Source organism: Doryrhamphus excisus, linkage group LG16, assembly GCF_037039965.1.
Source record: "Doryrhamphus excisus strain RoL-2023G ecotype Guam linkage group LG16, RoL_Dexc_Guam_v1.1, whole genome shotgun sequence".
NCBI classification, from domain to species: domain Eukaryota; kingdom Metazoa; phylum Chordata; class Actinopteri; order Syngnathiformes; family Syngnathidae; genus Doryrhamphus; species Doryrhamphus excisus.
The window spans coordinates 7,139,629-7,165,232 of record NC_136372.1 but is presented as its reverse complement, the minus strand read 5'-3'; the positions used below and the strand labels follow the sequence as shown (position 1 = coordinate 7,165,232).

Below are 25,604 nucleotides of genomic sequence, written 5' to 3'. Positions count from 1 at the left end.
CTTCAGGCGAGAGGCGGGGTACACCCTGGACTGGTCGCCAGCCAATCACAGGGCACATATAGACAAACAACCATTCACACTCACATTCATACCTATGGACAATTTGGAGTCACCAATTAACCTAGCATGTTTTTGGAATGTGGGAGGAAACCGGAGTACCCGAGGGGAGAACATGCAAACTCCACACAGAGATGGCCGAGGGTGGAATTGAACTCGGGGCTCCGAGCTGTGAGGCCTATGTGCTAACCACTCGTACTCCGTGCAGCCTGCTTAGAGAAGTTTTAATTCATTCATTCATTCATTTTCTACCACTTATCCTCACGAGGGTCGCAGGGGGTGCTGGAGCCTATCCCAGTTGTCCTCGGGCGAGAGGCGGGGTACACCCTGGACTGGTTGCCAGCCAATCACAGGGCACATATAGACAAACAACCATTCACACTCACATTCATACCTATGGACAATTTGGAGTCGCCAATTAACCTAGCATGTTTTTGGAATGTGGGAGGAAACCGGAGTACCCGGAGAAAACCCACGCATGCACGGGGAGAACATGCAAACTCCACACAGAGATGGCCAAGGGTGGAAATGAACTCGGGTCTCCTAGCTGTGAGGCCTGTGCACTAACCACTCGTCCACATGCAAAAATCAGCTAATATAACCCCTGAATATAATCATATCACTACAATTTAATAAAAATATGTATTATCTTGCATTAATATTGCATGTTTAATCATGCAGTAATGTAACCCCCTCCCCCGCTGAATACTTTGTATTACCCAACCTGCTTTCTCTTCCTAATGTTCACTTTGCTGTATGTTTGGCATGGATGGAGACAGCAGAACTGCGGTGTTTAAACACCTAAACCTAATAAAAAAAAATAAATCCTGATATCTTGTCAGTAGTGAAGGTATTTGACTGATCAAATAACGCCATAGCCTACACAGAAGCTACATTTCTCCAGGTATTTCTGTTGCGGTCGCAGCAGTATCCATGGTGATGACAGATGCTATTCAATGGACATTACGTTACCGGTCATGTGTTGAGTGACTTCATGTGGTGAATCTTTGGGAAATACTTTGACATCACTAGTATATGGTATGGTATGTGTAGTAAGTTGTAGTCTGTATGTTGTAACATACTGTATACCAGGGGTCTCAAACTCAATTTACTTGGGGGCCACTGGAGCTCGGGTCTGGGCGAGACTGGGCCGCATCAGGTTTTCCAAAAAAAACCCCCAAAAAACACATTTATTAAAAACAGAAAAATGAATAAACTTTGCTTTGGTTCCGATTTTCTACAATAAAAGCTCTGATAAAACATTCCACTGTTCTCAAATATCTTAATTTTTATTATTCTGCACAAAATAAGATGAAAAATAAATAAACAAATCAAGAATAAAGAAAATCAATCAATCAGTAATAAATAAATAAATAATAATAATAATAATAATAAAATGGCAAATAATAAAAACTTAAGAAACCACATATAGTTGGTGGGTAGACAAATTATTTTTTTCAGATTAAAATGAACAAAGCATTATTAGAGCCCTGTAGACATGACAAAACACGACTATAGTCACATTTATACTCTTTTTATTTACAACATATTGCGCAACTGCAGGGTCTTGAGACACATGCTAACTCGCAAACTAGAGAGCTAGCGAGCTAAACGGTAGCCTTCAAGTTATTTCCTTTAAACTTAAATAGTCAAAAACTTACCACTTCCACACGGATAGGGAGGATAACTATTAACAGTTAACAGTTATTAACCTTTAACATGAACATTAATCAAACGTAATAATTTTTTCTGGGTACATGATACCATACAGCATCAATATCAAACTTGCGCGGGCCGCACTAACATTAAACTTTCATATCAAGGCGGGGGCCTCAAACTAGTGTCCTGCGGGCCACACTTGGCCTGCGGGACCCCTGCTGTATACCTTAATATGTTGTACAGTGGTATTTTCCTGGCAGTGGAAGTGTAAGGTGCCACAGTCTTGCTATAGTGCTTAAACACAATAGGAATTAACTACTGTGTCATTGTGGCATAAATAGTTAAGTACACAGATGTACTCAACTATTGAGTACATAAATAAATATAAATATTCAACACAGCCAGAATGGCTTGATAGTAAACAAAAAAAACTATAGGTAACTCCCAGCAGGAAGGTATTAACATGAGGCGAGTCATTTCTGTGCAAACTGGACAACTAAATTGGTCATATGAGGTTGCCATGGCAACAAGAGATGCTATTTTCCCTCTTCCAGGTTAGCATAATACTTAAATGAGTGCGACGCTGTTACTTTAAAGTAAAACGACTGTTACATTGTTGCTTGAAAAGAGTCCGCCGATGGCTTTCAACATTTCAACGCTGGCTTTTTCTTTGTTGTCTTTTGATTTGAACGAAAGAAGGGAGTAAAAAAAAGGGGGTCTTCTGTGGGCCTGTATGTGCCAGACAGAAACGGCAGTGCTAAAAAGGAAAAACAGAAGGTGAGGTGATGGAGGTGAGTCGAGGTGCCACCTTTTCATGCTACCTCGCTCTCTGTGCAGCGCCGCTAACAAAGCCTCATTTGCATATCATAATCCCCATCTCTCGACCTTCTGATCAGGTGCACTCGCGAACATGGCTGTGTTCTCCCCGAAAAAAGAGACGAGAAGAGGAGGGGGAGGTTAGAAAGAAAGAAAGAAAAAAAACTCACTTTGAACGCTGTTTGAAGTTCTCTGGCGGAGTTCAAATAACACGCAAACATGTGCGTGGCATTGAGAGGCTGATTTGTATTAAAAGGAGGCGAGGCGGAGGGATGGAGGGATGAAAGGAGGTCATGGAGGGAACTTTCTGGAGCTTGTGGTGCCAAAACCTTTTGGATCTCATATGACTGCACCGGGGGGAGGCTCGTTTATGTCGGTTATATTCCATTTTGCATTCTAACATTACCTAACATTACCTATTAAGAGACTATCATTACCATTTAATGTTGTGTTTATGTTGAAAATGACCAAAATATAGGTTGCCTCTGAATGTAACCTATTTTTGGGGGTGAAAAATCTGTTTTACAATATTTTTTTCATGCTTTTAAATGACGGTTTAATGTATTTGTTATTTAGCCATTTTTTTATGTTCAAAATACTTAATTTACACATCAAATTTGCTTCAATATGCGTATAATTGGCCACATTCCACTACAAAACAGCATCATTTATTCATATATATTTTTAAAATTGTAATAGAATGACCTCAAAGTGGTGAAAGTCTGTATTTAGTTACCTGGGCCTTCAGCGGGGACCCAATCTACCTCTAAATACCAATACTAATATCTCACAACTATAACAAAGCAACAACAATATACAAAAACGCAATATAACAATTCAGAGTATTACAGAAAAGGTTGTGATTACCATTATTATTACTAAAGCGACAAACCGAATTAACACTATTTCTTTTTTAACACTCCAATATCCCAACCTATGCACTCAAATATCATCTAGACAAGTCCAGAATCAACATTCATCTAAAAATATAAAAGATTTAAGTACTGGTTTGGAAGACTTCCAAACTAAAATCCATAAAAACCATAAAAAACAATAAAAAAAAAAATAAAATATATATATATATATAAATTTACGTATTCACAGAATGCAACTATAACGATGAACAGCACAGTGTCTGCCACTTTCTTTGTATTAGAACAGGATCATTTAATCGCTGCCTTGTTCATATGATGATGCATTCAAGCACACTGGTAACTTTGACTGATGATTTTTCCAACATCAACCAATCAAATGGAAAAACACTGCCGTCAGTGTACGCCTGCTAGCTGACAACGTGAGGCAAATCTGAAATATGATTGGTGAAAGAAACAGCCCCGTTGCTAATACTGTAGAAGTGACATGGGCCAGCATTCCTGATTCTGAAGGCCCTGGGCAGATTACGCTGACATGACAACACAAAAATTTAGCAAAAAAAAAGAAAAAAAAAGAATTTAGCAAGTTGTAAATGTAGGTCAGTGCTTTTGATCGTGTTCGGGCCAGCTAGAAGGCTTTGATTGAAAGTATATGGATGTAAAGTCACAAGCGACTTATGGTGATTCACTTTGAGTAACGGGGATAGGTTGACGTTCTTCAGAGGTCTGTATGTACTTCCTGAATCCCATCTTGAAGACCCAACATTCTTTCCCATGTCTGAAGGGGGCCTCCAGCTGAGTTGCTCCGGCTCCTCCACATTCTTCTCCCGGCCTGGTGTTTGGCCACACTTGTAAAGCCGGGCCCTGGGAGTTACCCGCCTCCACTCTGATCCACTCAGCCTGGGCTCTACAAGGCCAGGGCTGTCCTGCCAGCTCCTTTATCCCAGCGCCTGCACATCCAGGACGGGGCAAAGCCAGACTGACAGTCCCCCGCTGCCTCCAGAGCCTCAGTTTCTCATTTCCCTCCGCAGCCGCCCACCACCCCTCTCGGCTTTTCAATCTTTCGAAGCAATTAGAAGGAGATCCCTCTCTTTTGTTGTCTATCCCTGGAAAGAAGAAAGCGAGAGAATGAGGGAGGGGGAGTATAAAAAAGAACGACGTAGGGCAGAGTTGTTGCTGGTGGTGGTGGTGGTGGTGCAGAAGCAGCAGCAGCTCAGGCCTAGCCAGGAGCCACTTCTGAAGTCCTGAGTATTAGAACTCACATGGTTTGTTTGGAAAAGGCTTCTCCAGGGGCCAAAGTGGGATTACGTTGCAGATTTCAAGTTCCCATGGAAGGGGCCTGAACCAGCGAGGGCTTTGGTGGGTGGGTTTCAGGTTGGGGGCCATAGAAGAGCCCTTTATGAGTTTGGACTCTGTCTGAATGGAGAGGGCCAACTCCCAGCATGCTAGTCCTCCATATTAGATGGACACAGAGAGGCTATTGAAGTTAGCCAGACACCCCCATCCCCTTTATTTCTCTCCCTCCTTTTCCTTTCTTTAACGTTTGCCCGTCGATAAAGACAGTAAATCATACATCACAGAGAACAGTTCACAGAGAACTGCAATACGGCAGTAATTGCTTTTGAGACAGAGCTTTTCTTCCTATCACTCACACACACCAGTGTTACCCTTTATGAACAAAAATATGAATAATAGTCATCTAGAAAGGTTAATAATCTATTGCAGTTAATAAAACACACTCAAAAAACATCAACTGTTGAGTGAAATGTTCAGTTTTTACTTCTTTTGTGCAATTTTGGGCTCTTTTCTTGAAAGAAAATGTTCCATTATTTACTGCGTCTTGAACAAGGGTGTCCAAAGCGCAGGTGAAAATGCAATTTTCTGACCTCCAGTGGTAGAGTCCGGTACTGCAGCTTCTTTGAAAGTATCACAATTGATACATTTCGAGACTAGTCAGCCATTTTTGGACAAACTTGAAGTTTAATACTCCATTCAGGAGTATTAGTTAAAGTCCCTGTGATGCAGTGTTCAAGTCTACGATAACTTGTTGTACTGAATATGTAATCGTCCCAAGAATCACTCCACAGATGTCTCCCACCCCAGTTGCCCCCCCTTCCTCCTTCACTTCAATGTCTCCCATCACCACCTTTCTCCCCCCTCAGCACCACATCCATCTTTGTCTACAGCCCAAACAGCCTCCTTCGCGCCCCCCCTCAGTCATATCCCTTTGAGCTATGCCGACGCATCGCATAAATACATAAATCTGTATGTCAGTGTATGTAATGTGTGTGTGTGTGTCGGGGACAAGGGGGTGGCGGGTGAGGGGGGTGCGCTGACATACAGGCGGCAACCCTGCATCGACCTCTTTCATGTGTCACTGCATTACAGACGCCGCACTTTTTTTTTTTTTAAACACACACACACACACACACACAGACACAGACTGAGGGACAAAGGCTGGCAGTCAACCTGGCGGTGCCAGACGGGCTCTCACGGTCTGAAGCCGTGCCGCCAACCTGATGGCGGATACACCCCAGCGGGGTCGAAGGTCAAAGTGGCTGTTAAAGCGTCAGCTGAACTTCTCCTCTGGTTACTAGCGCACCACAACATGCATTGTGTCATCTTCAAAAGCCAAACAATGATTTTTTTACACTTAAGTAAACCTGTATCAAACAAGTGATGGGGTCATTTTCTATTGTTTTTACTGTAAACAGATCCAATAAAAACAGTTTGGGCTGTATAAAAAGCACATTTTGAATATATTTTTTTATGAAATAAAGGATGCAAGGGCCAAGAAAAAGCTGCATCTCAGCTTTGTGATGCCATAATTGTGATGCAATTATGGCATTCATTCATTCATTTTCGCTTACTAGGGTCACGGCCATGCTGGAGCCTATCCCAGCTGTCTTCGGGCAAGAGGCGGGGTACTCCCTGGACTGGTCGCCAACCAATTACAGGGCACATATAGACAAACAACCATTCCCACTCACATTCATACCTATGGACAATTTAGAATTAGGACAATTAACCTAGCATGTTTTTGGAATGTGGGAAGAAACCGGAGTACATGCAAAACCCACACAGAGAAGCCTGAGGGTGGAATCGAACCCAGGTCTCCTAGCTATGTGGCCTGCATGCTAACCACTTGTCCGCTGTGCAGCCCACAATTATGACATTATTCCCATTCATTCATTCATTTTCTACCGCTTTTTCCTGACGAGGGTCGCGGGGGTGCTGGAGCCTATCCTAGCTGTCTTCGGGCGAGAGGTGGGGTACACCCTGGACTGGTCGCCAGCCAATCACAGGGCACATATAGACAAACAACCATTCACACTCACATTCATACCTATGGACAATTTGGAGTCGCTACATTATTCCCATAATATTTTTATTTCATTCTTTTTTCGCAACCTAATTGTCCAAAATGAACATTATTCTTTGTTTTGCTAGTTACTCATGTTACATTAAAAAAAAAAAATCTTTAAGATTTCAACTGTATACTACTCATAACATTTCGACTTTATTCTTGTAAAATGACGTTATTTGAAGAATGTGCCACAATCTATACTTTGGACGCTCCTGCTTTAGGACATAATCATCTTAGTGGGTCTACTTTCCATCAACCTTTTGCAATTTTCGCTCCACTAAATCCAACAATACTACCTGTTTTTATAACTACAAATTGAAATTAAATTCAAATTGGTGTAAAACCACTGTATTGTCAGCCAATGTTGCAAGTCCAGTTCGGAGAGCTTTACAGTTCTATTAAATCTGCCAAAAAAAGTATTTAAAACAAAAAAAACCTCCACACAACTCAACTCAATTGATGCTTCCCTTGCAGCATCTTCTTCATCTTCCTGAGACAAAGAAAAAGGTGAGATCGAGAGATGAAAGGCAAAAAAAAAAAAAAAAAAAGCCAGCAGAAATCAGCAGAGCTAAAAAGAGGCATATTTATCCCACTGCGTTAAATCGGCTGTGACGAGGAAAGATTCAAAGGACGAGGGAAAAAATAACGCCCACACACACACGCTTGCACAGCTGCTACAAAAACAAATTAACATCTAAAATGCTCCGGCTCGTCTCAGCCTGCTCTCTTCAAACCGTCATCAGGCCTCTAATGGGGGGCCAAGTTCAAAGCCCCACTAGACTATCGCCCGCTGCTTTGCAAAGATGGAGGAACAACACTTTGGTCTCAGGCGCCCTCCTGATGTTTGTTTATCCTTTGCATCAGTCTCTCTGTCATTGAACCCCACCTCTTTATTTTTGTCCATCCCTTGTTTTTCTTTACCTCATCAAGCATCGACTCCTTTCTCTTTGACTCCTCTCATCCACCATCTTTGTTTCTTCATCACATGTGCCACTCTTTCAGATGTAATGTTGATCAATGAGCGGCAACGGCGGGGCGGCGTTCTGCCTGCAGGTTTACTTCTAAGGGAGTCCCGTCTAACCTTGGATCCAAGTCAGCCCTGGACAGAAGAGCCATCAAAAGACGCTGTATCAATGCCACAGATATTCCTTTTATAGTTGCTATTGGGGGGGGGGTGGGGGGTGGAAACTGATACTACTTCTGGATTGCAAGTGTGCTGAGCTGATATCATTGTATCACTTGAGGACACTGCATGAGTATGCCTTAGCTCAGGGGTGGGCAAAATGTACGGGGGGCCAAACTATATATTTTACACGTAACAGTCCACCTGGAAGTACGTTCTGTAAAAGTGTGTGTTGTGTTTGTAAACAGCAGATCACATCAAATAACGAAAGTGATACAACAGCTACCATCAAAAGTTTGGCCCTAGCCATGATTCCAGGTTGTACTTTGGAAAGAACAGGCGGGCCGTTTTCACACACTTGGCGGGCCGGATGTGGCCCCCGGGCCGTAGTTTGCTCACCCCTGCTAAGGCTTAGCTAGAGTATTATGCTCCATTGTGTCCACTTTGCCGCAGTGGTCCTTCTTCTTGCTGCCCACAATCTGTCTGGGGGTGCTGGAGCCTATCCCAGCTGTCTTTGGGCGAGAGGCTGGATACACCCTGGACTGGTCACCAGCCAATCACAGGGCACATATAGACAAACAACCATTCACACTCACATTCATACCTATGGACAATTTGGAGTCGCCAATTAACCTAGCATGTTTTTGGAATGTGGGAGGAAACCGGATACCCGGAGAAATTCCACATAGAGATTCCAACCCAAGTCTTCCTGATCTGCTGGATGTGGCCCCCGGGCCGTAGTTTGCCCACCCCTGCCTTAGCTGGAATATTATGCTCCAGAGTGTCCACTTTTCCGCATGGTCCTTCTTCTTGCTGCCCACAATCTGTCTCCTTACCATGACCAACATTCATTCATTTTCTACTGCCTATCCTCACAGGGGTCGCAGGGGGTGCTGGAGCCTATCCCAGCTGTCTTCGGGCGAGAGGCTGGATACACCCTGGACTGGTCACCAGCCAATCACAGGGCACATATAGACAAACAACCATTCACACTCACATTCATACCTATGGACAATTTGGAGTCGCTAATTAACCTAGCATGTTTTTGGAATGTGAGAGGAAACCGGAGTACCCGGAGAAATTCCACATAGAAATTCCAACCCAAGTCTTCCTGATCTGCTGGATGTGGCCCCCGGGCCGTAGTTTGCCCACCCCTGCCTTAGCTGGAATATTATGCTCCATAGTGTCCACTTTGTCGCAGTGGTTCTTCTTCTTGCTGCCCACAATCTTTCTCTTTATCATGGCCAACATCCTATCCCAGCTGTCTTCGGGCGAGAGGCGGGGTACACCCTGGACTGGTCACCAGCCAATCACAGGGCACATATAGACAAACAACCATTCACACTCACATTCATACCTATGGACAATTTGGAGTCGCCAATTAACCTAGCATGTTTTTGGAATGTGGGAGGAAACCGGAGTACCCAAGATTGCGAAGATTCTAACCCAAGTCTTCCCGACCTCCTGACTGCGTGGTCGACAACGTAACCACTCCACCACCGTGCGGCTGAGTTCAGTCTTGATAACTAAACAAATAGGTAGTACCAGTTTCTTACTAGTATTTAAAATCAAGGGGGCGTGAAAACATTTGTGTCCTCCAGTGGGGTTATGACAGAAAATAACTGATCTAGGCTAACGTTTTGATTAATGAATATGTTGTTACCTGTTCATTAAGTGTATCATTCTGGATAAAACTATTCCTGGTCTCCTCTTTCCAAGACGGCACTTCTACAACTGTTTAACTCGACTATCTGCTCATTAAAAGGTCTTCAAAGCCCTCCATTGATGTAAAAGCATCCATTTGAATGTGTAATCACCCTCCTCCGCACGGCTGCTGCGCTCAGCGTAATTTCCTCCGGATTTTTTTTCCTGATAGGCGTCTCAAAGAGCTTAACAACAAGCTCGCTCCTGAAGAAAGGAAGCAGCGACTTTATCAAAAAAGTCTTCGCCTCGGAAGCGGGCAGACGCACATATTTGTGAGGGCTTTGTTTATATATGCTGACAAAAAGAGAAAGTCAGATTATATGGAAATTCATTCCACTGTCAATGCACGGGAGATGATAAGAAAGGGAGGATAAGCTTTGTTTGAAGATAAAACTTCTGACATCCCAGGATAAAAGTTATTTTCTTGAAAGACACTTAAAAATTGCAGAAATTGGTTTTGTCTATGAAGTCACACCTTTCGCTGACATTTCTCTCTCATGCCCTGAATTTAAGGAGAAGTGCACTCTTGTACGCAGCTTTACAAGAATCAAACTGTGGGGGAGAGAAAAAAAAAATGAAGTAATGCATCAAATACGTGCGCCAAACCTTTACATCTGGAATTCCTCTTAGGAGGGAAATGTTTGGAATGGAGTTCATAAACATTATCTACCCACATAAACAAAAATGTTGTTCCAAATCCCATTCCTCTTTTACTTATTGAAGTTATTTAGAAGATTTCTAATTAAATGTGATTAGAAATGAGAGGCAGCCAGTTCAAGGGGTATGAAGGGGTCGAGTCCAACCTATTTATCGGAGTAATCCTATTTAAGACGTACCTATATGTGTGTGCTGCGCAATGGTGGCAGACATGTCACCAGGACTATTGACTCCAGGCTAAACCCTTCCTGATGGCTTTTTTTTTTTTAAAGACGCAGATGGAGACTGGGGGCTCTTGACCTTTGACCTGTGTCACTAAATCACATCAGTCGTTGGCTGGAAGGGGGCCGTGGGCTTTCACCAAGCAGATGGGCAGCTGTGCATATGCTCTCACACACGCACAGAGAAACAGGAGGAACTGCTTTCTTTTATTTTGGTATATCATTGCACTGTGTACTGAAATGAAAAATACTTTTATTTATGCTTTTATTTACGTATACTAATTTGTTTTGATAAATGCTTGATTTATACTTTGTATGAGTAAATAAAACTTTGGGAACATTTGACATTTTTAGGTAAGTCCCTGAAAGGGGTACCAAAAGCGTGATATAGCAAGCAAAAGTTATTATTTTCTATTCAATTTGCATATTAAAATGAAATACTGTAAATTCAAGTCTATAAGCTACTTTTTTCTTAATTCTGAACCCTGTGGCTGATACAGTGGTGCGGCTAATTTATGGCTAAATTATAATCTCGCGAAATCTCCTTTACTGCGGAACTACGACTAATTGTTTAAATACTGTGCCGCTCGGAATCAATCATCTTACTATGAACACCAAACTCATCACACATCGACTTAACACTCAACAGGTATACAAACAAGAATCAATGTGAGTTTCCCCATAATGCATTGCATCTGAGGAACGTGTTCATTGAGGCGCTGCAATGACATCAGTCTCCCCCCCGGCTCCTTCTGGTGGAAAGGGACAGCATTGCAGCGCAATCCATCAATTTTCTATTCTGTTTGCCCTCAAATTAAATGCTTTGCTCAAATGAAAACTTTAAAATGGTGTTTTTATTATTTTAACTATTAGTACATGTTTGTATATTTCTTAGGTATAACTTTTGAGTGTTTAGTTGCTGTGTGATGAGTTTAGTGTTGTTTTTAAATTGACAAGGACTGGAGTTGAACAGTCATATTGTGATTTCTTTAAACAAATACCATCAGCCAAGACCTCCGGATCTACTTTTGTCCTTAACTATTATCCTTAAATGTCCTACAGGGGTAGTTTTTCTGTAGTTCTACTCCTACAGTGTCTCTTTACTCTGGTAAACTTCGAGTTTAGGATGTATGGACTCACTAAATGATTGTGGTTTAGCATGATGGTGGAAAAGAGAGGAAAGGGAAGCATTGCAGCGCAATCCATCAATTTTCTATTCTGTTTGCCCTCAGATTAAATGCTTTGCTCAAATGAAAACTTTAAAATGGTGTTTTTATTATTTTAAACTATTAGTACATGTTTGTATATTTCTTAGGTATAACTTTTGAGTGTTTAGTTGCTGTGTGATGAGTTTAGTGTTGTTTTTAACTGGAGTTGAACAGTCATATTGTGATTTCTTTAAACAAATACCATCAGCCAAGACCTCCGGATCTACTTTTGTCCTTAACCATTATCCTAAAACGTCCTACAGGGGTAGTTTTTCTGTAGTTCTACTCCTACAGTGTCTCTTTACTCTGGTAAACTTCAAGTTTATGATGTATGGACTCACTAAATGATTATGGTTTAGCATGATGGAGGAAAAGAGAGCAAAGAACCACCCTTGAAAACAATCATGCCACCTGGCAAGCGTGCCCCATTATGTCCGGCCATGCAAAACATAAATTAAAAAAACTTCACGTTCTACAAAAGCTTCCTAGGCCTCCTGGGAAAGTTCCCGGAGGTGGAGAAGGTCTATTTGTTGTCCGCACAGCAGGCACTGTGAATTCCAGGCATAGCGGTCTCCAAAAAGCATCAAGAGCCGCAGACTATCTGTGGAGGCTGTAGAGATCTTCGTAGTCTTGGAGACAAACAGGAGAAGGAGTTGGGGAGTATATGACCGCAGAATGGAGGGGGGTGGGGGTGACAATGTTTGTTTGAGATTCTTTGGATCCAACGTGGGTGCTGTACTCCCAAGTGTTTATGGTAGTTTACCTCAGTTGATCCCATGGTTGAATCGGGTTCTTTTTCAGCCCGAGCCAAGTAAGGTTGGAAGAACATGACTGGTCAATGACCTCACTTTCAACGCATTCACCTTTGGGATACACTAGAACGGCAATTGTGATCCCACGGGTTTACATCAATGACCTGTGACCTCACACATGTTCTTCTGGATGTATGGACAAAAATCCCCCAATCCAGATCCTCGTTGAAAGTCTGCCAAGATGAGTCAAAGCTTGAGGATCAACTGCATATTTTCCCTTCCTGTAGGTGTAATGGCCAGGTGTCCTGATGCTTATGTGCGTGTGTCTATATAATGTAATGTCTAACACATGTAAGATACTATGAGATCATGAAAATAGGGAAGAAGAGTTCCAGACAAAATCCTCATAATGTTCCAAAACATCAGACAGACATGATGTAAAACACAAGTTCCTCCACTGGAACGCATCATTGGAAAGAGAGTTTTTGTCATATTAAAAAACAGATCTATACTAAACCGACAATCGAGAATGTTCCATGGTAACATAATACACCCCCACACATGGAAAAGTGAGGGAATCTCAATATTCCCACATCCTCCTTACCCTTCTTTTTGTTTTTCATTTCCTTAACTCACTTTCTGTTGGGCCGCCGTGAGAACTTTAGACTAAAATTGTCCCGGGTCCTCCTGTGATGTCATCAGCTGAATGTTCCCTGAGGTTTTTTTATTTGCCTTTGAAGACGCATCTGATGGCGTCCTCTCACTCATTCATCTCGCCTTCGCTTTCATCCCTCAAGACGTTCAAGAGCGCTTCCAAATAAGCATGTTATTTAGGAGCTGATGTCATGGGCGTCCCCCACCCGGCGGCGCTGGGAAGCATTGAACACGCGGCTTTAGCTGCGGTCCGTTCTCCACACAACATAATGACTGTTATGTCATTTGCTTGCTAAGTTCTGCTTTTTTTCTTCTTCTTCAAAGGGATGCGTGGAAGTAAATGACATTTACGCGTAATGTGAAGGAGCTTAAGATAATATCCTTGATGTCACCATTTTAGCATAAAAGAAAAGCCATGTGCACAGGGACTTGTGGTCTTTGCATGTCCAGATCCCGGTCCTTGATATGAGCCCGGCTGGACCAGCAGCGTGCCAACCCAGCACAAAGCCTCCATTGTTGGCCGCACCTGTGCGTGTTTGTGCATATCAGCGGCACTTGGCAGAGGAGAGAGAGAACACCTTGAGTCAGCATGAGCAGGTGAGAGGTCATGACCTTTGAACGGGTACTGCAGCTTTGCCCAAATTATAGTATATGTAACAGAAATCTAGTACTTTCACCACATCAAAACACTAAATCACTTAATCAGGGAATCAATTTGCAATGTGCAATATTAAGGGCTCGAAATGCAATATACTAAGTTCTATGTGAAGTATTTCCATAATGCCTCATATTAACTTTCTAACAGGATCTCAACAGGAGTATAGACTGGTCATATATCTCATCTCGTTTCATATTATCTACATACTGTATTGTATAGAACTCTGGGAAAAACTGTTTGTACAGTATTTTTTGTACAGTAAAGTCTCGTTATATCGATATTCTCGGGAGTCGGAAAAAATACCGATATAACCGGACTATCCATATATCCGATCCTGCGCCGTACTGCATTAAAAGTGGGCGGATCTTTGATATGGCATGTAATTTTCTCCTTGAGTTCATGGATTGCGTATCTAGCATGCTTTTGTACTACGATACATTTTGTACTACAGTAAATAAAAATAAACTTACGCTGTAGTGAATTCACCCCGGAACATAATTCACCCCGGAACTATCAATAGGGAAGGTGTTGCCACCCGCAGGGGTAGGCGCGAGGGACGGGTGTTTTCCGCTGTGTGTGCTGCACTCTGGTGGTGGAAGTGTGAAAAATAAAGTTGACTGGAAGCAGCCGTTCGCCGTGTTCTTTTTTGGTATTGAAATCCTTAAGCAAAGATTGATTTAAGCTGCTTTTGTATCGATATAAGCAGACCAAATTGGCTGGCGGGAGATGAAAAGGGCATCCTAGTAACCGGATTATCATAATAACCGTGTATCGTACTAACGGAGCTAATTATATCATAAAAGACTAGAAATTTGCCGGGAAATGAAAATAGTATCGTAATAAGTAGTAATTCGTTTTAACCGATATCGATATAACGAGACTTTACTGTACTTGGGTTGTTTATATTGTTTATTTTTCTATATTGTGTATTTTCTACTGCTTAACTGACTCTGTACTCTTGCTGCTGTGCAATACAAATTTCCCCACTGAGGGACGAATAAAGGCATATCTTAATCTTAATCTTAATTTTGGATGATTCGCAGCGATTAAAATGGTGACATTTGTACAAACTATGTGCAAGTTACAGTAGCTATGAGAATAGAGTGACCGGCTTGTGACGGAGTGTCATGTTTCTGCTATCAACAAAGCAAATCAAGGGCAAAGTATGCCTTCTCCCTTTAATTGGTCAAGATTTTTATTGACTTTTGCTGAGACAAATGGGTTTAAAATGCCTGCTCTCTCGCCTGCAGTCAGCTGGGATAGGCTCCAGCATACCCCTGCAACCCTAATGCCGATAAGTGTTATACAAAATGGATGTTTTCTCTAACTTGTATTGCATACTGCAGTATTTGTCTGATTTTGTACAGTGTGTATTTGTGAAATGCATCCACTGGCATTACAGTAAAAGATGCATAATGTGTTCATTGAGTACAAAAGTGTGACCTGACATTTGTTTGAGGGAAGATCTGCTGATATTGGTGTCAGTTGATGCCGGTATCGGTAATGAAGTGCTATATCAGATATTGGACCGATGTTCTGATATTGATGCATGACATACAGGAAACATTTATTCATTCATTCATTTTCTACTACTTATCCTCATGAGGGTCGCTGGGCGGAGCCTTTCCCAGCTGTCTTCGGGCAAATGGCGGGGTACACCCCGGACTGGTCGCCAGCCAATCACAGGGCACATATAGACAAACAACCATTCACACTCACATTCATACCTATGGACAATTTGGAGTCGCCAATTAACCTAGCATGTTTTTGGAATGTGGGAGGAAACCGGATGCCAAGGGTGTAATTGAACCCGGGTCTCCTTGCTTTGAGCCCGGCATGCTATCCACTCCTACGCCGTGCAGCCATACAGGAAACAGATATCGGTTTATTACGAGAAAAATTAACCTTTTACTGGACAATGGCTGACATAAGAAAAACTCTCCATCTTAAGTTTGGGAAAGGCAATCCCAAGAGTATGCGCTTCTGAGCTTTAAAAAGTTAGAAATATAAAATAATTGGCGCTTTAAAACTAAATAAAAGTGAAGAGACATGCTTTTTGTTTTATATTTATATAAAAAGGCAGCTACATCTAAAAGGCAAAGAAAATGACAGATATAATTTCAGTCCATGGGGATTATCCTCAGGTGCAGTACACAACTTCCTCCCTTCAAAAAGTAAGCCATTGTTGCTTTGTTTAAAATCCCGCAGGATAAAAAAAAAAAAAAAAAAGCATAACTGGGTTGCATGTGTGGGGAGAAGGGAGAAAAAAAAAAGATGAAGAGGATATGTTTACAGTCCTGTAGATGAGAATGAGCGCTGCATATTTCAGTGTAAACTACACCGAAGCGTGTTGAAAAGTGTGGTATGGGCTGGACCAAAAGGATGGGGAAGAAGGGGGTGCATTACAGTCACAGGTAATTAAAGCATTGGGTGACTGCTCTTCTTTTGCCATCTCAAATCCTCGTCTTAGCTTTGTTTGATTTTGAAAATGAGGTGATGTTTCTGCTTGATTGACAGCCGGACTTGACCAATAACCTATTTATTCTCCCAGCTGGAGGCCGCCTCTTTGGTGCATCTATCTGGATGACTTTTCTTTTCTTTTCCATACACATGCTCCTGACAACAGGATGCAAACTTCCTTCAAGGCTTAAGAATTTGTACATTTTAAGTGCAGACGTTGTGCTCGGCCAAGCCCTCCAGCGTGTGTAAGTCTCACATTTCAGCCACCAGGAATGGGCAAAGATGAGACAAGAGGCAGATTCACAACAAAGAGGTGTGTGTGTGTGCACGGTTGGTAATCTAAGCCTGCCAAATAGCTGCAGGGAGAACGACATTCCCCCCCGTTTGTTTCCCTTTTGCTGCATTCCTGCCTGCTCTTTGACGTGCGCTACTGGGAAGGGTGAGAGGAGACAGGAGGCAGGAAGTAACAGGTTGTTTCATGCCAAACTTATCAGGAAGTGATCACCTTCATTCCAGTAGGCACCTGCTTACACACACACACACACACACACAAACACACACAAACACACACAGGTATGCACCAGCTACTGCGCCTTCAAGCCACTCCGGGCTGAGGAGCGCACCCTACTCTGAAACAAGAGCAACGCTCTTTCTTGCAGCACAGAGGATGAGGATGACTATGATGATGGTGGTGGTGGTGGTGAAGCCACACACACACACACACACACACACATACAGTATACTCAAGCTTTGTGCCAAGCGCTCAGGGCTGGGGAAGCTAAGAATACACAAAATAAAAGCAGAGCATGACAGCTGGAAAATAAAGTGTGCTCAGGTGTTGTTCCACACGGGGGATTCTAAAGTTTGTTGTTCAAAAAAAAAAAAAAAAAGTGTAAAGTAACTCTGCACCTCAGCCCGCCACCACTGAATTTTAATATTAGACTCAACAATAAAAAAACATGGAGGCAGGATGTAATCAGTATTAGCGAATGCTCCAATTAAAGCCTATATCCAATATCCAATGGACCACAGAGTCTATGAACGCAAAAAATTTTTTTTTTTAATGGCATTACAACTGTGGCTGTAGGCAACCTCCTGACTAACTCCACAAGATGGCAGTAGTTGTATTTATTATGAGTGGTCAGCATCTCGTAGCTTTATCTACCACTGAATTTTAATATTAGACTCAACAATAAAAAAAACATGGAGGCAGGATGTAATCAGTATTAGCAAATGCTCCAATTAAAGCCTATATCCAATATCCAATGGACCACAGAGTCTATGAACGCAAAAAAAAAAAAAAATTTAATGGCATTACAACTGTGGCTGTAGGCAAACTCCGGACTATCTCCACAAGATGGCAGTAGCTGTATTTATTATGAGTGGTCAGCATCTCTTAGCTTTATCTACCTCTGCATGCACTTTAAAATGTTGGCCTGTGTGTTACATTATTGCTGTCGCTTACAATGAATTCATTCTCGTCGAGCCATAATATAACATTATTAGTAGTAGTACGCTTCTTACTTTGCTCAAGGTACACTATCTACCTCTAACTGTGGTGTGATAATAGATTAGAAGTATTCAAAACAACATATAGTATACAATCCAAAGGCAGTCCACACCGCGGACATAATGTTTACCGAGCTAGCAGCGTTGGTGCTGTGTGGACCAAACCATCAGATATGATTATTGCAGAAAAAAAACACATAACTCTTAACTTTGATATCATCCCTAGAATTTAAGGTACTGATTAATAATCTTGATCTGCACCATACCAAATCACCTCATCATGATGTAAACATAATTCATGACACCAAATCAAAACCCAAGATGATATCCAAGCTACCTTCAGAAGACATACTACTCATACCGTATTAGTGTTGTATCTAACCTTGGACCATCATACTTCACACGCATCCCTACTCAACAAGTTAGGCGAGGTAGCATTCCAACATTCCAACCTAAGTGTACACGTGTGACAATGCTTTGAAGAAGGCTGAGGCATTTAAATCAACAATAATAATCTACATCCTGTTCTGTTATACTGATGTACTGTAAGTGATCAAGCAAGTGAAATAGTGACCGTAAAAAGTGTTGGCCAACCAGATCAACAAGTAGCAGATCGGTAAACTCCATAATTTCGTAATATTCAGTCAGTAATAGGGCTGGGCGGTACGTTATAAAAAGGATCACAATATATTTTTTCAATATTTTATATTGTTTGAAAAGAGTAAATAAACTAGAGATAAGAAGAAAATTGTACAACATACAAGGTAAATACTTATTATGGAAAGCAGGAAGTGAACAAATGTAACAGTTAGTGATTGTAAAAGTACCAGATGGAGGGGTAGGATTTAATAAGCTTTGCTTCTTCCTACTCCTTTTGGACATGTGGAACTGTGAACTGATTATGTGATGCATTCAATTGTAATCTGATGCATGTTCAAATGAAATTAAACCATTACCATTGTAGGAGCCATGAATGAATTTGGATTGATTGTTGTAGGTGCATGATAGTTTAAATTTGAATAGTTATTTTTTATGATATTATTTAGATTTGTTGTGAGCACGTGGATAAGGGAAGTAGGTCAAATGGTTATGGGCGGTGACGTTTCGTTAATATAGGCACCTGTTCACCTGTGTGGCCAGAGAGAGACAAAGAGAGAAGGTGAGCAGGGTTGCCGTATTTTTTGTTGACCGCTAATTCCTTTAATCTCTGTGATTACTTTGATTATGAGTTTGTGCACGGTATCATAAGTTGATTATTATTTTTCTTTAATAAAAGGTTAAACTGGGCGGCACGGCGGTCGAGTGGTTAGCGCGCTAAGACCTCACAGCTAGGAGACCAGGGTTCAATTCCACCCTCTGCCATCTCTGTGTGAAGTTTGCATGTTCTCCCCGTGCATGCGTGGCTTTTCTCCGGGTACTCCGGTTTCCTCCCACATTCCAAAAACATGCTAGGTTAATTGGTGACTCCAAATTGTCCATAGGTATGAATGTGAGTGTGATTGGTTGTTTGTCTATATATGCCCTGTGATTGGCTGGCGACCAGTCCAGGGTGTACCCCGCCTCTCGCCCAAAGACAGCTGGGATAGGCTCCAGCACCCCTGCGACCCTCGTGAGGATAAGTGGTAGAAAATGAATGAATGAATGAATATTAAATAAGAGAATAATAATGATTAAACATATATATTTTATAACTTGGGCTGCATGGTGGTCTAGTGGTTAGCATGCAGGCCTCACAGCTAGAAGACCCGAGTTCAATTCCACCCTCGGCCATGTCTGTGTGGAGTTTGCATCTTCTCCTCGTGCATTCGTGGGTTTTGTCCGGTTTTCTCCCACATTCCAAAAACATGCTAGGCTAATTGGCGACTCCAAATTGTCCATAGGTATGAATGTGAGTGTGAATGGTTGTTTGTCTATATGTGCCCTGTGATTGGCTGGCCACCAGTCCAGGGTGAAAAGCGGTAGAAAATGAATGAATGAATGAAAAGGTTAAACTCATTTTTTGTATCTCAGAGGTTTTTTTATGTGCGGCGTGTCAGACAAAGTAAAGGCCCGGCTTCGGCCTCTCAGCGACTCTTTTGTATGAAGTCGCTATAACCATTCCCATTACCAAATAAGATGGACACAGAAAAGTAACATAGAGAACTAGTTCAATCAGTTGAATCACTACCGTATAACCCCTTGGGTGCCAATACTTTGGATGGATTTGTATTTGTGACACTTGAAAGAGAGTGATTGGTCAAACCAAAGACCCGACAAAGGTAATCCTTCGGGGGCTGGCAAGGGACACAGATTTTCTGATCACTGTTTGAATTGAGACACAAGTGACGGTCGTGAAGAGACTTCTCAGTGGAAGTACAGTTGAGTTGTAAGGTGGACGTGGTGTTGCCGTGAAGAGCCAAATGAGTAAATGATATGGAACCTTGAAACATACCTTCAGTGAAGTTAATGGCATCTAACACAACATTTTCTGACTTCATAATGCAACTCTTGGACCGGCCAATACCAGAGAGCCTATGTAACAGGACGTTGTGGTCTACTGAATCAAAGCCATTGCCCAGATCTAAGAGACCAGTTATGCAGATCTGTTTATTGTCAATGGCGGTGATGATATCATCACAGATATTAAGTGAAGCGGTGGCCAGTTCTGAACCCCCGATCGCAGATCTGACAGGATATGGTTGGAATCATTGAAGTGGGTCAACTGTTTGTGAACTAATCACTCTAAAAGTTTGGCCTGGCAAGGCGGGATGGATATAGGCCTGTGGCAGTTGGGGTCAGAGCCAGAGCTGCCTTTGAGAAGGAGGAAGATCATGGCAGATTTCCACTCAGAAGGGAAAACACACAGACGAATGGGCAAATTAAACAAATATGTAATGGGGGCAGCAATAATATTAGTAGCTACTTTTTAAAATGTGGGGTCAGACACATCATAGCTAGCAGAATTATTTGATGAGTTCCTCCAAAACTTCGGAAGCAGAAACAGGATGGAAAGAGAAGCCATTATCACTGGATGAAGGAGGGGTTGGTAATGGAGCAGTGTTTGTAAGGAATTGACAAAATGTTGGTTGAGAAGCATGGCCATGCGTCATTTATCAGTAGTCACGTATACATGGACCCAAATATTCCAATTCCATTCGGGTTATTTGCTCAAACGGAAAGAATGTAACCTTTGTATACACCTCATTCCGAAAGAAAAGTGCCAATCCGAATGAATATATAATCAGATTCACAGGGTTGGAATATGCCTTTCCCCAATCCGATTGAGGTATCTTGTACCCGCTCAATCGGAAAGTTGTCAGGGTGCGTTCTTCTTTGTGGTGTTTTTCTTCTTCTGTTGTTTATTGGCGGTTGGCAAGCAGCTTTTGTGTGCATTAGTGTCATCTGTGGAACAGAATCTAAACCAGGGGTCTCAAACATGCGGCCCGCGGGGCAAATGTGGAGCGCAGGACACTAGTTTGAGGCCCCCGCCTTGATATGAAAGTTTAATGTTAGTGCGGCCCGCGCAAGTTTGATATGGATGCTGTATGGTATCATGTACCCAGAAAAAATTATTACGTTTGATTAATGTTCATGTTAAAGGTTAAATAACTGTTAATAGTTATCCTCCCTATCCGTGTGGAAGTGGTAAGTTTTTGGCTTTTTAAGTTTAAAGGAAATAACTTTGAGGTCGCTAGCTCTCTAGTTTGCGAGTTAGCATGTGTCTCAAGACCCTGCAGTTGCGCAATATGTTGTAAATAAAAAAAGAGTATAAATGTGACTATAGTCGTGTTTTGTCATGTCTACAGGGCTCTAATAATGCTTTGTTCATTTTAATCTGAAAAAAATAATTTGTCTACCCACCAACTATATGTGGTTTCTTAAGTTTTTATTATTTGCCGTTTTATTATTATTATTATATTTATGTATTTATTTATTACTGATTTATTGATTTTCTTTATTCTTGATTTGTTTATTTATTTTTCAGATAGATATTTGAGAACAGGAATGTTTTATCAGAGCTTTTCTTGTAGAAAATCGGAACCAAAGCAAAGTTTATTCATTTTTCTGTTTTTAATAAATGCGTTTTTTTTTTTTTTTTGGAAAACCTGATGCGGCCCAGTCTCACCCAGACCCTAGCTCCAGTGGCCCCCAGGTAAATTGAGTTTGAGACCCCTGATCTAAACCCTTCTATACGCCATTCACAAGTCCAGTTTTATTAAAAAAAAGAAAATACATATCTATATAAAACATGTGCCGAGCTTAATTATAAAATATTAGCAAGATTGAACTTTATCTTTTCCTGTTCCCGGGTGCGTTCTTTCAGCGAATGACATAAGACACAGCTCGAGACGTTCTTCGATTTAAAAAAATGGAGGCGAGCAATCGGCACTGGACTGCTGTGGAAAGTTTGTTTTTGATTCAAACTAAATTTCAAGACTGGACGAAGGAAAAACTGGCAATACGGAGTTATTCCAACAAGTGAAAGAAAAAGTCGGTATCACGTGATGTTGGTGTTTACGTTTTACTGCGCATGCCCCATTGACTATTCTGGTTGATTATAGCGGCGCATGTAGACACGCGATTGGAATATTCCTTTCCATGTATACCATTGCTTTCGGAAAGGTCATTCGGAAAGATTCCATTCAGAAAGAAAAAAACTCCCTCATGTAAATGTGGCTTTTTTTGTGACGATTGTACCACCAAAATTCACTGAGGTGGGTGACGGTATTCCAAAACTGGTTGAGATCCACATTTCTCCTTGGAATGGTTGATTTTAGCTGACCTAATTGCCTAGATGACTTCAAGGACTTGGCTTTCAGCCATTCGGTGTTTTTATGACGGATCAAATCAGCTAGGTCATGGGCAGAGGCTGTAGGGAACCGGAATCATTTCAATGGAACACGCTTGTCAATAACAGCGCTGAATGAATCTTTCAAATAAGACCAGGTATCATCTAAAGAGGGCATGAGGTTAATTATCCCCCGGTTCATGGCTGCCACATCATGTAAAGAGGTCTGCATATCAAAGTTCTTCAGAGAGTGTTTGGTTACAATCATAAGTGGCTGACTGCGAGGCCAGAACGAATGCATGCTATGAAGTGATCGCTTGGGTTTTTAATGAAGACTCCAGATCGATCATTTGAAGTTGAATATTCATTCATTCATTTTCTACCGCTTTTTCCTCACGAGGGTCGCGGGGGTGCTGAGCCTATCCCAGCTGTCTTCGGGCGTAAGGTGGGGTACACCCTAGACTGGTCGCCAGCCAATCACAGGGCACATATAGACAAACAACCATTCACACTCACATTCATACCTATGGACAATTTGGAGTATCCAATTAACCTAGCATGTTTTTGGAATGTGGGGAGAACATGCAAACTCCACACAGAGATGCCCGAGTGTGGAATTGAACCCTGGTCTCCTAGCTGTGAGGTCTGCGCGCTAACCCCTAGACCACCGTGCCACTGAATTTGAATATGTTTATATATTTATTTATTTATACTGTTATTCTGTTATTCTGTATAATTTTTTATTTTTTTTGTATTTTTCATTCTTTTTTAATAGATGTGTCTGCATCTACTATACCAAAACAAATTCCTAGTATGTGTTTGATCATACCTGGCAATAAACCTTTTCTGATTCTGATTGAATTAGTTTAAATAAGGTCAATCAGTTTGACACCTGTTGGAGATTTTGAATTGAATCTGGTCGGTTCAGGTCACGGTTTTTCGGCATTCGCTGGTGGTCCCGGATGTAAATTCCGCAAAAAAGTATATTACTACTGTATTCGCTATGGGGAAAAAAAACAGCGGTACATACGTGCACACACACACACACAAACCAGAACCCTTTCCCGGCCTTCCATCTGGAGATTAGGCAAGCTTTGTTAACATAATGTCAAACAAACTTCAAAACAACCCCCATCTTAATCCTCTCCAACCCACACTTGTTCACTGTCACAAGTTATTTGTTGACGAGCAGCACTGAAAGACCTCTGCACAAACAATATCAACCCTCATCAAATATGGAGTAAAACGCACTCCCGCAAATAAACAACTTGATGTTTATCTGGAACTTTTTCCTTTACATCGCCAATAACAGATTATAGAAGAATATGTGAATAAACGAAATGGGAAAAACATCATCAATCAAGAAGCTCCCACACATACTGCACGCTACAATTAAGCAAATCCAAATAAAAAAATCATGCCCTGTGATGTGTATAAAAATGCTGAGCAGGCCTCGTTGATCTCATTTTTTTGGATGAAGAAGAGAGAAAAAAGGGGAAGATGTTAAAAAAAGGAGCCAGGGTTCATTGTCGGGGCACAGACAGCAGCTTCAGACATTCAGATGTTCTTTTAAGAAGGAGCAACACAGCGGTGATTAAAATGACATCTGCATTTAGATCACAGAGAAAGACAACATTCAATTTGGGCAAGACATCCTTCTACTAAAGCTGTCCAGTTCAGCATTGTTAAAATAAAATGGACCAAAATGGCAGCCCTCCATCGTGCTACGGTACCTAAAGGGTGGAGCTAAATTGCACTGCACTCCATCGATTGGTTGACTGAGAATTGTCCGAAAAGGAACAAAACGCTCCATTGTTCTCCAATAGTAGCAGGTGATGCTATGATGTCACACAACCTGTACTCTCAAATTTGATTGGTCGGAAAACAACTGGTCTTAAAGTGATACAGTGACTCATAGTTTTGCTGCATTCTTGACATTTGGTTGGTGGCTTACCACTAAAAGAACATTACAGGCCATATAATGCTCGATTCCTTCACTAGGGGGGATTCCGCTGGTTAGGACAGACATGGTCCACTTGTCCTCCTAATCCGTCGTTTCTACTACCCACCATCTTGCGGTTAAAAAATGAAATAAGTGATCCGTACAGTACCACATTTGGCACACCGGGCGATGTTATGGTACCAAAAGGGTGGAGCGAGACAGGGAATCATCACGTCTATGTGGGAATTGAATGGGAGGAACACCAAATGGTTACTTGCATGTCCTCTATTGTTGCTTTTGTTGATGTAAACAAGTCAGATCGGGGTTTACCAATCAGAAGACGAATCTAGTAAAGATGACACAAGCTGCTGAATACTGACCATGTTATTTTTTATTTATTTTACCTTTATTTACCCAGGCAAGCAATTTAAGAACAAATTCTTATTTAGAAATGCAGCCTGAACAAAGAGCAAAAGCACTTTTTTATCCCGACTTCAATGCAAACTAAGCGTGGGCCGGTTACCGTTTTAAAGATATACCACGGTATAAACAAGTCAAGGCACGGTGATCAAGTGGTTAGCGCGCAGACCTCACAGCTAGGAGACCACAGTTCAATCCCACCCTCGGCCATCTCTGTGTGGAGTTTGCATGTTCTCCCTGTGCATGCATAGGTGTGTATGCTATGTCAGTTGGTTCTTCTGTTGCAGGCATGTGTTTGGCCAGCTATGTGGGGCGGGTTGAGCATGACCTGTGAACCAGGAAGTGCGGGAATCGGTGTGTGTGCTGTGCTCTGGTGGTGGAAGTGTGAAAAATAAAGTTGACTGGAAGCAGCCGTTCGCCGTGTTCTTTTTTGGTATTGAAATCCTTAAGCAAAGATTGATTTAAGCTGCTTTTGTATCGATATAAGCAGACCAAATTGGCTGGCGGGAGATGAAAAGGTATCGTAGTAACAGGATTATCATAATAACCGTGTATCGTACTAACGGAACTAATTATATCATAAAAGACTAGAAATTTGCCGGGAAATGAAAATAGTATCGTAATAAGCAGTACTTCGATATAACCGATATCGATATAACAAGACTTTACTGTAGTTCTCACCTTAAGGATTCCCCATGGGCAAGTCTTTTTTTTTCAATGTAGAGCCCTGAAAATGTAAAGTTTAATAACGCAGCAT

The 25,604-nt window shown here is 41.7% G+C and overlaps 1 protein-coding gene across 3 annotated transcripts in view; it reads right to left on the bottom strand.

Annotated features, from left to right (window-relative positions):
* The window catches only part of tex2 (testis expressed 2), a 47,830-nt gene that overhangs the window by 20,009 nt on the left and 2,217 nt on the right, over positions 1–25,604 (bottom strand). For all 3 annotated transcript variants that reach the window (XM_078797161.1, XM_078797162.1, XM_078797163.1), the window contains exon 2: positions 7,693–7,870. The gene's annotated coding sequence lies outside the window, so the exon portion shown is untranslated. The remainder of the gene's footprint in view (positions 1–7,692; positions 7,871–25,604) is intronic.